This window comes from Aotus nancymaae, unplaced genomic scaffold (assembly GCF_030222135.1).
Source record: "Aotus nancymaae isolate 86718 unplaced genomic scaffold, 86718_ANA_hifiasm-v0.15.2.pri h1tg000041l, whole genome shotgun sequence".
Lineage (NCBI taxonomy): Eukaryota > Metazoa > Chordata > Mammalia > Primates > Aotidae > Aotus > Aotus nancymaae.
This window is the reverse complement of record NW_026988455.1, coordinates 30,048,183-30,064,827: the sequence shown is the minus strand read 5'-3', so window position 1 is coordinate 30,064,827 and position 16,645 is coordinate 30,048,183. Positions and strand designations below refer to the sequence as shown.

Sequence of the window (16,645 nt, the reverse complement as noted above, 5' to 3'; positions counted from 1 at the left end):
GAACCTAAAAATGGGAGCTGTATGCAAGCTACACCCTGCCAGCCAGCTACCTTTGCTGGACTGAAATTATATCTCTCAGCTTTAAAGTCAGTAGATGATAGGGAAGAAAGTACTAGAAACTATTGTTTATTTTTCATCTAGTCTATTGGAGCTGTTTTCAACTCATTTAAAAAACTTTTTAATTTGAAAAAGTCTTAATCATGAGCTTTAAACTGATCAACAACAAAACTCACAATTAGGCTCTTTAGATAAATCAGGAAGTGCCTGTAAGGACCCATCTACTTAGACCATTCTGGGACTTTCAACAAGAAATAGTTACCACTTGGAATTTCCTCATCTCCTTTCACATCCACCGACAGTCTTGCTTCCTGCAGTCCCTGGGTTCATCAGTACCCCATAACATGAGCACCATGAGCATCCAGTCCAAGAGGAAAACAAAAAGGAACAAAATAAGAGAAGACAAGCATTGCTATCGGGACTCTGGAATTCAATCTGGCCCTTAGTGGCCTTCTCTATAATTACCGAGGGATCCCCAAGGGAAGCAGAACACCTGTCTAGGAAATTACCGTGATCAGTAAAGGTGGGTTTGGTTTTCCTGCATTTTACTTCTTCAAGAATTTGCACTTTGGTTTAGGGAAAATCCCTCAAAAAGACATGATGTTCTTCTGGCAACAAAGACTGCCTACCAGGGTGGGAAAACTGGTTTCAAATTCCTCTTGCAAACAGAAAGGCTAGGAAGCTGAGTTTCACAATCTTCCTGAGCCCAAAGTCCTGAGTTTCAGTTGCACCTTTTATGCTACACATTTCTAAGAAAGGAATCTCAATATGTTCATCAGGAAAAATAGCAAGTTTAAACGCCGTGTGCTGAGTGTTTGCCTAACAGATGCTTCATTCCACCAAGTCACTCTCTCAGAGCCACCTTCCTAGGTACCCTAGAAAAGACTGTGAAGGAAATGTGTGCCAGCTGGTGCAGCCAAATAATGAGAGCTCAAAACAGTGCCTGAAGGTGTATCATTTCAAAACAGACCTCTGCCATGTTGAACTTCAAATGTGATTCCCTGTGAGCAGTTTAGAATACGGAAATCCCAACATCTCTCTACCTTTGCAGGTGCACCTGTGTATAGGTCATGTGTGGGAGGTTAACTACAAAATGTCCAGTTGCTCAGTAAGACAGAGATGGTGAATGTCTGGGAGAATATTTAAAATAGTAGAATCTGGACCACCCTAAAAGATGCTTGTTCTGCCTAAATAAACAAGAGGAGCTAGAAATATCACATTGCACATTGACAGGCAAGGCTCTACCTATCTTTTCCCTCACTGCAAATAAGTAACAGATACCCAGACCTAGGTCTGACAGAGGAACTGTTAGCCTTGCATCTTAATATTGAACAGACTCTTAATCAAAAGAATTTCAAATTTGTTAATCCTTTGGGAATGCACCAAACTATTTGCCATGCAGATAACAGAAAATAAAGCATTCATGGTAAAAAAAAATTTCTCATACAAATTATGGAGAAAATTCCAGGTGTGCCCCAAACCAAAATATGTTGCCTGGCCAATTTTAAATAATTACATCTTGATCTTGACCTCAGCAGGAAGCCCAGGGGCAGAGAGCCTGTTGTCTGTGCATTGGTCAGGAAAGGAATCACCTTCAGAACCATTATTACCAAAGGAATTTAGAGAAATGTTCCTCTAAGGGGAAAGTGGTTTGGTTTCTTAAAAGGCCATTAAGTGGAACTAAAAGGCTCCTCTAAGATACCCGTCAGAAGCTCTACAAAAGAGACCCTCCTGAGTTTCACATCTCCTTCTAATTTATTTTAGTGAAAAGAATGCAAAACATTGCATAGTAGCCCATGACATGCATTATGTTAAATAAAAGTGTACCTGAGTTGATTACATTTGAGCTGACTGACACATACCTTTGAAAGCTGCACAAGCAGACCTCCTTGTCCCTGCCAAGACAGAAGGGATTTGCAGTGCCGTGATCCACTAGTACCTTAGAATTCCGCCATCTCGTCTTCTGCCTCTCGGAGCTCTAGGGCTCCAATCCAAGCTTGCTGCAGTTTGAATACTGCATTGTTTACCCATAGAGATCTTGCTGCCACCAAATTCCTATTTCCTAATTTCTGTCACAGTAAATAGTTTGATGGTTTTTTAAAGGAGTCACAAACACGAGATACTTTTAATTGTTCAAGAACCGGCTGCATATTAAGACGCAAACTTTTCTGTTTCTCTATCAGACAACATTAGACAAGGATGGATCATACTTAGGCCTCATTCCCAGCAACTCTTAGGATAATTCTAAAAAAAAAAAATCAGTGGGAATAAAGACATCACCCAAAAAATGAGTCCATTGTCAGTAACATATCTTGTTAGACAACAGGCTACAATGGCATTGCATAGAGCTAAGCCCAATTGATTAAATATGGATCTATAAGTTGATTGAATCAATTCTATAAGAAATTACATTACAGGTTTTCTATTCATTCGAAATCATTTCTATAAAAAATTGAAAGATAGATCCAAGGTCAGAAACCAGTCCTTTCTTACAAATTTGATGTGTATAAAAGAATAGACTTGACTTAAGTCATTCTATTTATATGTCTTTTCTAGGAATATCACCCATCAAAACCATAACAACCACTGGAAGCTGCATTTTCTAATTATGTTAACTGAGTCCCTGCTATATGGAGAGAAATAATGAAGCCAGGAATTTCAGGTGGGCAGATTTCAGAACCAAATGACTCTAGAAGCATGTGACCACAAAGAACAGTACAGTGAGGTCAATCAAGTCAGACAAAACTTCAGATTCCTAAAAGGTTCATTTTTTCTCTTTATTAACCATGAGGAATTAATTAGGCTTATGGCCCAGACAAGTCAAGTCCTGCTGGATTTAGTTCTCAGCTCTGTCACCAGCTATGCAAATTGCTACTGTCCCAGATTCCTCAGAAAATTTGAGGCTTGGTAAGTTGCTCCCATCCTTCCTAATAGCAGGATTAGTAAACGTGTCCATGGAAACTTTATGGCAATTAACAGAAAGGAAAAATACAGCATTTTATCACCATAAGCCTTTGCCCAGCTATGGGAGAAGGCGAGGACTAGACAGCCCTGGCAACATGGAATCTAGGAGGAGAGTGGAGAGGAGCAGGGAGACTCCTCTTTGGGGCCAAGTCCATGACAGCAGCCAACTAGCCATATCATGGCTGTGGCTTTGACTCCCAGCTCCACCTTGAAACCCTGACAGCATGATGACCAAATGAGTGTATCCAAACATTCCAGTCAGATAAAAGGGATCAATACTGGAATGCTCAGAGCTGGGAGGCAGCTACCACGCACGAAAGCTAATCCAGATATGCTACCCCAATATGTTCTACAACTGCCTGACTACACAGCAAAGCATTCAAAGGAGGTTAAACTGAAATATAGCAAGACATGGATGAGAGCAGGGATGAAGACTTACACTGGCTGGAGACAATCCATCACCAAGCAAATAAAGCCACCTAGAGCAACGACAGAGGCAAACAAAAATTAAATCTCATCACCATGATGGGAAGTAGCAGTTCACTGCTGAGGGTTCACTACTCTTCAGGTCATGCTAACAGAGCTCAACTGTGCCAGAATCAATCCAGTAGGGATTCACTCAAACCTGACAGAGTCACTTCTAAGAAAGCCAGATGCTTCGTAGACAGTCGTTAGATGGTATATCTACAGGTCAAGGGCCATGGAGAATTTGAATTGTCAAAATGTCAAAGTCAAATGACAGAGTACAAGGGCAGCAGGGAAGTGCCTGGTTAGAAAAAGGAGTCATCTCTTATTCATGAGGCTATCACTCACTCGTGGAGGAGAAACTTAAAACCAAATAATTGCACCTTTTAAAAGTCATTGATAAGAATACATGAATCACCTCATGGAAAACATGGAATTAAATAAGAGCAACAACATCCTTTTTTATTTGAGAGAGAGAAAAAAAACATTAAACTGGAGGGGAGGGAAACGCCTGAATTCAAAGCTGAGATGGGAATTAGAAACCGGCTATTGTCAGGTAAAGGCTCCATGGTCATAAATAATTAAAACTCATGCAGCCAGTGGCTCCTCACCAATGGGAGGTCTTAGAAAACTAAGATGGGGGGTGGGGAGAACGCCCGCAGCAGTAGCTGCTGGTCCACTAGTTCTCAAACTCTGATGCACGTTTGAATCCCCTGGAGTTTTATAAAAGTAGAGATTCCCAGGCTAGGGAACTCTGCGAATAGGACCCAGCCATTTGTACTTTTTAAAGTACAGCTGATCCAGGGTGTTGAAACCATTACATCTGGCTGAGAGGAGCTATGCACTCATAACCATTTCCAGTTTTCCAGGAGAAACCGATGCAGCAAATTTAAAAGATTTTTTTTTAATAAGGAAAGGTTCTATCACTCAGGGAACACCTAAGCAGAACAGCCCCAGACTCCAGCTGCTCGAAAGCTCCATCTATAGCTCCCTCTCCACTGGAGCACATCTAGAAAAGCCCAGAGAAGGTTCTTGATCTCACCTCACTGCACTTACTGAACTGAACCCAAACTTCCCGTTAGAGATGGAGTGATGGGCTCACACACTGAACTTAGTGTTGATCTGGGCTCCAGTCCTTACCCTGCCATTTCCTATATAAGCTTAGACAAGTTCCCTAACTCATCTGAGCCTCAGTTGCCTCAGATCTCTCTCAGAAGATTGTTTTGAGATTTAAGAGAGAATACATGTAAATCATCTTGCATAGTGGCACACAGGGCAGGGGACTAGTAAACATTTATTTGTTCATTTGTTTAAGGGAATATGCTGCTGCCAGAGACTAGATTTGAATTGTCAGACTCAAAAATCCCCTTGCCTTGTGATAGCTCCTCAAATCCTCTGCACACCAATGTGTGCCTAACCCTGAGGCTGACTTTTGATGTCCCAGAAGGGTCCCAATCAGAAGGTCTGGATTCATGAATAGAATACACAAGCTAATCTGGTAGGATGTGGTACAATGATTTTTGATGTCAAAGATCTTTCGTGGTGCCTTGCACATTGCAGATGAATAATAAATGAATATTTGCAGGCTGGATTATTCGAAGACGACTTGGAGATAACCTGTGAATTTCATTTTGGATGATTCTCTTTTGCCTTCACATGCAATAAAAGTGACTGAAAAATGTGATCTTACACAAGTTGGAGCATTTTCCTCCATCTGTTTAGTTTCTATATCTTTAAAACTAATTAATGGTTACTAACAGAACATAGAAGCAAACAGTAGAACGCAATTTAATAGTCCTGCCTCAGTGCTAGAGGAAAACTGCTCACAGCTAACTCTATCTCATAAAGCTCCAATTTTATAGGGGAGAAGGTGGCATCCCTCTGCTTCTAGACAGGTGAGAGGAAATTGAGGATAAAAGATGGATAACACGCACTCCCTCAAGATGATACGCTCAGAACAGATTTGACAGCACAGAGAACAGCTCTGGCCTTCTGCTCTGCTGGCCAAACTGGCACAAGTACTGAAAAGATGAAGCAGGAAAAAGAAACTGAAACATTCTAGGCAACTCATAAATTCCTAGGTCTATCAGGGAGTCTAACAACCCATTAGGCAACTGGAAAAACAGGCAATTATCTGCACAGCTCTGCTTCATTTTCTCATGTCAATATCCAGCCTTACACAAAGATGCTCGGCAGATGACTGAGTTCCTCTTTTGCCATTTTGAACTATCATTCACTGAGAAGGGCATGAGGACACAGTTGCAGGTCAGTGAGGGTGGGTGGGACACCAGCTTGGGAAACTGAGTGCAGGGAGGCAAGCCTGGCTGAGCAGGTCCAGGAAAGCCCACAGTGCTCAACACAAAGGAAGAGAGAGCATCAGGAAGTACAGGGACTCATCCTTTCCCTGGAAAAGGGCTGAAAACCAATCACTGCGAATTTACCTTGTTCAAAGCTTCTTTTGTGACCACAATGGGCTAGATGGTCTCTGAACCATCTAAATCTGGGAGGTTTATTTTACTAACAGAAATACTTGTATTTGTTTAAGCAGTAAACCATGAAATCTCTGTGATGAAACAGCTGCTGTTCTATTGACTGAACCCAAAATTCTCACCAGGGAGGTAGCAATGGCGTTCCACACTGGACTTGGAGTTGATCTGGACCCCACCTGACATTTCCTAACAGTGTAACTTTGGACAAGTGTCCTAACTCATCTAAGCCTTGTTTCCTTAAATCCACCTAAGTGGCTTGTTGAGGTTTGAATGTGAGAATACATGTGAATCACCTTGTATAGTGACAGCACAGAGCAAGGGCCTCGTGAACATTCATTTGCTCATTCATTTAAGGGTCTGGGGTACTACCAGAGATGCTATCAGAGATGGAAAATGGGAAAAACTCCAGTTCCCAGCCCTACTTTCCCCAAAACTCACCATCCAGATGTTAGTAAGTGTAGTGCAAAAATAGCGTTCCATGGTCAAGTATGTATAGGAAAAGCTGGAGTCAACAACACTTAACTAGTTTGTTCACTTGCCCAACTTGCAGAATCATAAATAAGCTAATGTGTGCTATGAGCTTCAGAGAAGACTTAGGGTGAGGGAAATAAAACCTGCAGCACTTCTCAAGCATAATTCTCAGGAAACACTCATCAGGAATAAAGGTCAGTAATACATGGGAGTAAGTGGCTCACCCTGTCACCCTATGGGATCTGACATTTCCTGATGGCATTTACCTAGGTGACAGAGGAGACATTCTGGATCCAGAAACGATGATAATGCTACCGGGAAAGTAGAACACCGCCCAAAGGAACGCCACAGCAGTGCAGCCCAGCTCCTCCTCACTGGGGGCCGGCACAATATCCATTCAGTGCCTTTTACTTCATGAGAACGTATCTCTAAATTTAGAAAGCAGATTGTCAACAGAAAAGTCAGATTTTCTTACTGAAAAAATCACTTTTTGTGTGAATGGATCAATTTTTCAAAGTGTGAAAGCCTGTGCCATGACAGATGACTCTAACACAGATGAGAAGAAAGGATTGGGGGTTATTTCTAAATTTTTCATATAAAATATCTTTGTTGATAGTTTTATGCAGTCCTACCTCAAGTGCACATAATTTGCATTTACGTAAAATGCCAATAGGCCTTCCTCATAGCCAGTCAAGTCATGAGTGCTCTTTCAAAACTATTCGCTCATCTGCCTCTTCATTTCCCTTCTACAGTCACCAACCCTTGCCACACTTACCAGGATTGTCGCAAAACCTACCAGGCTCCATGCTTACAATATTTCCCCTTCCAACTCTTTCTGCATCCTGCCAATTTAACCTCCTAAATTAATCATTATTATATTCCTCATTCAAAGACTTAGATGTTCCCCCTTTGTTTACGGAATAGCCAAACACAACCTGGCAATTGGCATTTGAGGCTCTCTCTCCACCACAGGAGTCCAGCCCCTAGACTCTTAACACTGACATTCTCAAGCCCCTGGCCACCTTGCACCTTCCCAATCCCCCACCCCTGTGCACTCCAGTCTCCTTGCCAAGGATGTCCACCTGCTCTTGCCAACTCTAAATCCATAAGAACTCCCAATACTCAGGTCCACAGAATCATTCCACATGACTCCAGTTCAGTCCTCCCTTCGTCTACCTTCTATAGCAGGTTCTGTGCATTCCATTTAGCCCTTTGTCTTTTATTAACTTCTGTTGCTATTTATTGTTTCTACTGATATTTCAATGTTCATGTTTATTTGACTTTCCCCACAAGTAAACTGCAAGTTTTTTGGAAACAGCGAGCACATCATACACTTTCTTTCTATCTTAGAAACAGAAAATGCATCTTACACTTTATTCTACAGGAAGCACATCAAACACTTTTGCCAACAAGAATAACATGGAGAGGAGGAAGAGGGCAAATGGATGGGCTAGTTAGTGAACTTGAGTAGGGAAATTCACCCCCCTGAAGGAAAGCACTCATGCCAACGTCCAAAGAGCTGGGGGCCCTCCCTCATAATTACCACAAGGAATGCAGCTTGGCCTCCTTCCAGTTCCAGGTTCATTGCTGGCAGAGAAGGAAGCAGAAAAATAAATAAATTGGGGCAGATGTAACTATACCAGATAAGACAGTAAGATGATGAGATCTTATAGCCATGAACTGCTGAGGTTAACAACTTCTGACTTTAAATTTTCTTTCCTTTCCCTGAGGTTATGACTGAGGAGAACTTAGGTTTTTGCATTCAATACTCTTCTGAGAAAAGGGGATAAAAAACAAGGGGCTGTGTACAATGTGTGTGTTTATATACAGACACGTTATCTATGCATATATATCAAAAATAAAGAGAAAAACACTTCAAAAAAATCACTACTGCATATTTCAAATTTGCAACCCTCAAAAGTACAGAGTACAGCAAAAATATCAGCACGATAAAGCCACGAGAAATCATCATGGCCTTCACTTTTCTTGTGGAAGAATTACTGTTCTTCCTTACTATCTGGAAGATCAAAATAGGGATCTGAGCCTCCTGAGTTATTGTCTCTATCATTTATTTAAATCTGTTCCCTGCTAAATAAAGCAACCATTCTACATCTGAGACCATAAATAATATTCAATTCACTAATTTTCAAGTTTCCTCCTCAGAATGCAAAGCAAAAGTTATGAAAAATCAAAGGTTCTTGTGGGATAAGCAGGTGGCAGACTAGACTGCAAGTCAAACAATAATCTCTCACCTGCACACCTAACCAACACCTGTTTTGGGGGCACTCTGATGAATCAGAAGCAAGTCTCATTACTTGAATTTTAAAGCCTAAAAAGCAAAGAATACATGTTCTCATTCCAGCAATAATAGACAAGCATATTTTAAAAACCGGATAAAATTTAAAAATAAACATCTCTTTGAAGGCATCTAGGAGTTACCAAGACAACCAGAACCTGAAAGTCCAAACTCCCAGAGTAAGGACACACCGAAGCCACTCCACACGCTCTCCCCACCACCACCACTGAGGCATTTACTGGTGTGTAAATTTCACAGGCAGAAAGAAGGGAAGCAAAACAGAAAACAGCTGCTAGAGGGATGATAAACTAAGCACAGCTGTCCCCACTGATGAAGATAGAGTAATTGGAGTTCAGAGCCTACCAAAATGGAGGGACCTGGGTATCTAATCTGGGCTTTCATTTGGGACCTCTAAAGGGCTACACCAAGGTAAGGAAGATTGAACTGAGATTATAAAAATGTTAACTGCCTACCAGAAGCTCAAGAAGAACACTCCTCAGTGGAAGAATATACCATCAAGAGCCTCCATCATTTTTTATTTACAGTGCCCAACATTCAATTAAAAATTACCAGGCATACCAAGACAGAGAACCAATAGGAAAAAAGCAGACAATAGAAACAGACTCACAAGTAAACTAGATATTGCATAATCAGGCATAGACTTTAAAATAATTGGTTAACATGTTTAAGAAATAGGTGACAAGATAATTTCACCAAAGAGCCAAAATATATATATTCATATATATGAATCAGATGGAAATTCTAGAACTGGAAAATACAATGTAACAGAAGAAATTAAGAATGCTATAGATGGGTTACAGCAAAAAGACCCAGCTGATGAGAGCATCGGTGATCTAGAAGATGATAGTTCAACAGAAAATGCCCAGGGTAGAACATAAAAAGGAAAAAGACAGGAAAATACAAAGAAAATCAAAACAGAATATTTGAATCTATGAAAGGGAACTCATATGTATTGAGTACATGATGCAGGCTAGACACAGTTGTTTTAAAGTAACTAAGCTTCGTTTCATCAGATAGAATTTATTAATACATTTTCCAAAATTGAGGAAAAAACATTCATAGCTAATATTTGAGAGAGCTTTTATTTTTCAAACATATTTATAATAACAAGAGTTTAGAAATCACTTTACCATGTACAAGGTATGAAGCCTAGCAAAAGAACATGATGTTCTCTGAAACTGGAAAAAAAAAACTAAGTTTATATGCTGCTATCACACACTCTCTGGACACTCTACAAGCCTTACTTAATGAAGTTCTAGAAAGCTATTGGGAGGAATAAATGAGCTAAGGTACATAAAATATCTAGTAAGAACATACAGACAAAATGAGTGACAGGTCCTTTTCCTCCTCCCCCCAGGCCTCACTTATGTAAACAACATACGCTGAGTGTCTACAATGGGTTGTTTACTCAACTTAGGTCACCTGTGAATCAAGCCAATGCAATATACCCCTATTTCAAATGCCACATGAAAAATAAGTGCTGTATCCTTGGGCCAACAATAGTAAAGTAGTTAAAAGAATATGTTGGCTGGCTCACGTCTGTAATCCCAGCACTTTGGGAGGCCAAGGGGGAGCGCGTCACCTGAGGTCAGGAGTTCAAGACCAGACTGGCCAACATGGCAAAACCCTGTCTCTACTAAAAATACAAAAATTAGCTGAGCATGGTGGCACACACCTGTAATCCCAGCTAATCAGGAGGTTGAGGCAGAAGAATCACTTGAACCCAGGAGGTTGCAGTGAGCAGAGATCACACCATTGCACTCCAGCCTGGGCAACAGAGTGAGACTCCTACTCAAAAAAAAAAAAAAAAAAAGAAAGAAAATGTTGAATTTTGCCTCATTGGCTTAAAGAACGGTGATGACACTGTCAGAAATATTGAAGAAGTGCTGGTTTAGTGAAGAAGGTGAAGAGTTCCCAGAATATGTTGGGTTTTAGATGCTGGCATGTCTACTAGTTGGAGACACGCCTCAATAATTAGAAACCTGAACCTAGAGCTCAGAGGAGAGGCAGAAGTTGAGATCGGGTAAATAAAGAAAGCCAAGGAATGGCTGAGGCCACCATGGGAAAATGTACAGCAGGAAAGAAGGGTCAGTATACTAAATATAGCCAGTGCAACTGGAAGAAGTCAACAGGTTCCCACAGCCAGAGTGAGCATCCGAACATAACATGGGTCTCTTGGGGCTTTCTTTATCCCATGAGTCGTAACCATGTCCTACTAACTAGATCAAGGCTCCCTATCACAGGATTTCACGGCAGCCTACATTTTTCCTTTGTGGCCCTTACTTTAATTGTATTTAGGTAATTTTTCAGTGAAATAATGGGTTCACTGCCTTTTCTCCTAGATTTTATGATCCTTGAGGGCAGGGGATGTCTCTTTTGTGTCCACAACCATGTACCCAGTACCTAAGCAGCGCAGTATCTTGCAGGTAGTAAGCACCTTTCAATAATCTGATGAATAAAACAATAAGTAAAATCAACTCAATGGTTATGAGTCTAGTACGCTGCTACTTATAGTATGGTCCGGCAGCAGCAGCAGCATCACCTGAGTGCTTGTGAGAAATGTCAATTCTCAGGCTGGACCTACTACATTATAACTCACAGGTGCTTTGTCTGCACATAAAAGTTTGAAAAGCACTGGCTCAGTGTAAGCACTTTTGACAAGTAGGCCAAGAAAGCCTTTCCATGAATGAGTGGAGGGAGATGGAAGAAATGATTCGACTCAGTAGCCTGGTTTCGACCAGGTTCAAAATTATTTGAGAACCAATTAGGATTGTGTAATAACTATCTGACTGCCTGTCCCTAAATCAGAGGTTCTCACTTTGGCTGCATTTTAGAGTCACCTGGAGAGCTTTAGAAAATACTCGCAGTGGCTCACACCTATAATCCCAGCACTTTGGGAGGACGAGGCGGGTGGATCACGAGGTCAAGAGATCGAGACCATCCTGGTCAACAAGGTGAAACACCGTCTCTACTAAAAATACAAAAATTAGCTGGGCATGGTGGTGCGTGCCTGTAATCCCAGCTACTCGGGAGGCTGAGGCAGGAGAATTGCCTGAACCCAGGAGGCGGAGGTTGCGGTGAGCCGAGATCACGCCATTGCACTCCAGCCTGGGTAACGGGCGAAACTCCGTCTCAAAAAAAAAAAAAGAAAGAAAGAAAATACTAATGCCTGGTTCCCACCTCCCTCCACAGAGATTCTGATTTAATGAGCCTGGAGCCTGTCTGAGCCACAGGGATTTGCAAAGCGCCTCAGGTGATTATAATGAGCACCCAAGGTTGAGCACCACCTCCCCAGATGATCAGCTCCTGCAATCACCAAGGCCTTCCGAAATCAAGTTTCTGTTACTACTGAAGAAAAGGTTTTTTGTCTCACACACTAGGATTAATTGATTGATCCTAGAGAGGAGGAGTATTCTCCCTTGCTCCAGTGCTTCCGGATCTCATCCATGACTTACTTATTAGCTGCTTGGCCCTGAATCTCCAGTTTTCTTTGCCTGGACTTCCCATCTCTGCTATCAGGCTACCCACACTTTCCTCACTCAGTTTAGACATTCTAAGCCTTAGACCTTGTTTGGACCTTTCCTTAGAAGAATTCATATATGACTCGCCCTTTCCCAGTATGGCTTGAGCTCTCAGTTTGAGAAAAGGCAGCAGACTCTCACCTCCTTACAAGAGTTCATCCTAAAATACCAAACGTTTGCCCTGCTCTGTTTAGACAAACCTCTATTGAACTAGAGCCCTGTTCATTTTCCCAGGACTGGCTTCCCTTCTTTCTCTTGTCTCTCACCCCAAAAACTACATCATGAAGAACAAAAGCTCCTGTGTCAAAAGACTTATATTTCAATTTAGAATGGTCAATTTCTCGCACATCTTAACAAAAGTTAAAACCATGCAGTTCATTCTCTTTATAGCAATGGCTTGGGGAGACCGACCCAACCACAGTGTTCCTTCTGGAAGAAGGGCTCGAAACCCAGGTCAGTTGTTCCCCTGTGGGCTTCAGGGGCTTGTCATGCCTTCCCCTTAGCTGTTATGCAAAATATGGTGAACATATCTATACTTTTCTATCCAGAAACCCATACTTTTCAGGAGATTTTCAAGAGTCTTGAGACACATGAAATGATGCTCAACATCACTAATCAACTGGAAAAATTCAAATCAAAACCACAATGAGGTACCACTTCACCCCACTAGGGTAGCTATTATGACAACAACAACGATGACAGAAAACTGCAAGTGTTGGGGAGGGTGTGGAGAAATTGTGCATTGCTGATGGGAATGTAAAATGGTGCAGCCACTGTGGAAAACAGTATGGTGCTTCCTCAAAACATTAAACACAGAATTACCATAGGACCCAGCAATTCCACTTCTGGGTATATGCCCAAAAGAATTGGGAATAAGAACTGGAAAAGATATTTGTACAGGAATGTTCACAGCCTCATAATTCAGAAAAGCCAGTAAGTGGAAACAACACAAATATCCACTGACAAATTTTGAAATGCGGTATACATATACCATGCAATATAATTCAGCTTTAAACAGGATTGCCTTCAAACAGAGTTAGGCATCTCCCTCAGTTTCCCAGGGTCCCTTGGACAGAGCTTCTGCATATTATGTTGTAATTATTTATTTGTCTGTACTAGAAAATGGGCCCTGGAATACAGAGTCTGTATCTATGCACTACGGGTCCCTAGCACATGGTTTAATCAGTAAGTATTAAATGAATAATTGAATAAAAGAATGAATGAACAGATTATTTTAAAATTATATAAAAACTATACATTAATAAAAAATACTAGCAAAATGGAAACTAGACACAAACAGGCACGTAATAGGAGGGGAAACAAATATGGCCAATATAAAAAGAAAAGCTAGCTGGTTGCAGTGGCTCACACCTGTAATCTCAGCACTTTAGGAGAATGAGGTGGGGGGATCACTTGAAATCAGGAGTTGAAGACCAGCCTGGGCAATGAAGAGAGACTTTGAAGAAAGAAGGGAAGGGGAGTGGAGGGAAGGGGAGTGAAGTGGAGGGAGGTGGGGTGGAGGGGACTGGAGGGGAAGGGAGTGGAGTAGAGGGAAGGGGAGAGGGAAGGAAGAAGGAAGGAAGAAGGGAAGGAGGGAAGGAGGAAGAGAAAAAGTTAGCCATGCATGGGAGTGCATGCCTGTAGTCCTAGCTAACTTGGGAGGCTGAGGCAGGAGAATCCTTTAGCCTGGGAGTTCCAGGCTGTAATGAACTATGATTGTGCCACTGTACTCCAGCCTGCAAGATTGCAAGACCCTGTCGAAAGAAAGAAAGAAAGAAAGAGAGAGAGAGAGAGCACTAATCACAATCAGTAGTGAATAGGAAAATGTAAGTAAAATCCACAATGAGGTATCACCTTAAATGATTCAATAGGCAAAAATATTGAAGTCTGACAATACTAAGTGTTGGAGAGATGTTGATCCACAGGATCTTTTACATGCTGCTGGTAGGCATATAAATTAGTGCAACCTTTGAGGAAATGTTTTGATATTATCTCCTAGAATATTTTCACTCCAGCAATGCCATTCCATTCTTAGATATATGCCACAAGAAATTATTGTTGAAGTACAACAGGAGACATATACAAAAATATTCACAACATCACGTTCACACAGTAAAATCCTAGGAACAATCATGATGCCCATAAACAGGACAGCAAATGAATAAACTGTGGTCCATTAACACAACAGAATATTATTCAGCGGTCAAAACAAATGAACTAAAACAATATGCAGCAATGTGACTGAAATGTAACAATATATTGTACAGGCAGCCCTTCATATCCCCGGGTTTCATATCTATCAGTTCAACCAACCTCCATTCAAAGATATTCTGGAAAGCAACAATATAACAATAAAAAATATATAAATAAAAAATACAGTATAACAACTATTTATATAGCATTTCAATTGTATTATGTTTTATAAGTAAACTAGAGATGAGTTAAAGGATACAGGAGAATACTCATAGGTTATATGCAGATACAATCTACTTTATGTAAGGGACCTTAAGCATTCTTGGATTTTGTATCTTCAAAGGTCCTGAAACGAATCCCCTGCGGACAGTGAAGGACAACTGTAATACTAAGTGAAAAAAGTTAAGTTCCAAAAGATTACATAGAGTGGGATACAGCCATTTTATAAACTGAAAAACAACTAAATATTTTTAATGATTTACATGAAAACACATAGATGCAAGAAAACTAAATAGAAAGAAAAGCAAAGGAATGATGAACTCCAAATCCAGGATGATGGTACCCAGGTAGAAGGAAGCAGAAAGATGGGATTGTGGAGGGCACATATAGTTAGATGTCACTTTACTGTTAAGGTCCCAGCTTTTGTATTTGACAGCAGGTTTCTAGATGCTCATTACATTATTATGAACAAATAAGTAAAAGGGAGGCCTTGCATATTCCAATGATGCAAGTGTGTCATGAACTAAGGATTATGATCAATTTAATTCTGTAGCTAGAGGGATTTTAGGGAAAAATAAATAAAGAGGGAACATGACTTCTCCAGGTAGATTGTTTCAAAAGTACTGTTCTCTCTGTAAAAGAAATTCTGCTTCCAACTTTTTTAGAATGATGATTAAAGAGATTTTTAGAAGGTTATCATCCATATACAGGCAAACCATATACTACAATAGCACCATGAAAGAAAAATGAACATAAGATCATATAGATTACATTTTTTAAAATATGGAAGAGGGTACTACTCACATTAGAAAGAGTCCAATTCTACATTTTCTAAATGGTACCATGGTTTATTTAAACCCAAATTCCATGTATAAAACTTTAATTTGCCCAAAATATCCAGGGTATTCAATTTCAAAATAATTTTATGGGACAGTCAAATGTAACATGGAAAAGAAAGGGCCCCCAAACTAATAAGGAAGGGAAACTCTGAAGGCTGAATAACATTATTTTAGTTTCTTCTTTCCAGCAGGGCTTCTCTGAGCACTTCATATGCTAATGTGCACTGTGATCACCAAGAAGGGAGCTGTAGTGTTTCCCAAAGGTACTTGACCACAGAACTCTTTTTTCACTGAGCATCTTGAGAACCAATATCCTACCTACAAAATATGCATAGAAAATTCTGTTTTACTTTTAAAAAATATCAAAAACAAAGTAAGTTTACAAGAACAATGAAGGGAAGCCTATCAAATTAAATATAAAACAAAAGACAGCAATTTATTTTGCCAGGAAATCTTCTTTTATGGCTCTTTGCTGTCTCCATGATTACTTGGTCCTCAGCCATCACTGACAAGGCTTGTGCACGAGGAAGGCGTTCGTTTACAGGGAACTCCTACCGGGTACATTTTTGGAAGTAGCACCCCATCTGTTTGAAAACTTTGAAGAATATTTATTTGCTCAATTCCCTACAAGATGATTTCAACAAAAACACTGGAAAGCGTTTTACAACTGTGTACAATTCACAAAATAATAATGGACAGAGTTTTTCTTTCTTGAAGACATTGGTTGGTACTCTAATGTGTCTGTCAGGTGGTCAAGAGCATCCATTAAACATTTATTTAGAATGCCTGAGAGGGCTGGTAGGATATTCCAAGAAAAATCAGACTCTGCGTTTTTAGCCATTATATTTCTGTATCACTAACAGCAAATATATATATACGTGTCATAAACAGTAAATTCTACTAGGTTTAGAGAATGGAGACAGGTGTACAACGTGGTATTACAAGCTAGTCAGTAAGACAGGAAATGTGAATTTTTAAAATTATTACAAGACATTGATTGATAGACACAACAAACATCGTAGGACATTATGGAATAGAAAAGTTCCTGAAGCCAGAAGCTGCTGAGGATGGACTCTTAAAAAGTAAGTCATCTATAGACATTTACAGAAC

At 40.4% G+C, this 16,645-nt stretch overlaps 1 protein-coding gene across 4 annotated transcripts in view; it reads right to left on the bottom strand.

Moving 5' to 3' along the window:
- The window catches only part of FRMD3 (FERM domain containing 3), a 297,724-nt gene that overhangs the window by 220,694 nt on the left and 60,385 nt on the right, over positions 1 to 16,645 (bottom strand). Inside the window, exon 1 of one of the 4 annotated variants that reach the window (XM_064361622.1) lies at positions 1,920 to 2,043. The exons of the other annotated variants lie outside the window; for them this stretch is intronic. The gene's annotated coding sequence lies outside the window, so the exon portion shown is untranslated. Of the gene's footprint in view, positions 1 to 1,919; positions 2,044 to 16,645 lie in introns of those variants that run through there. 4 annotated transcript variants of the gene reach the window in all.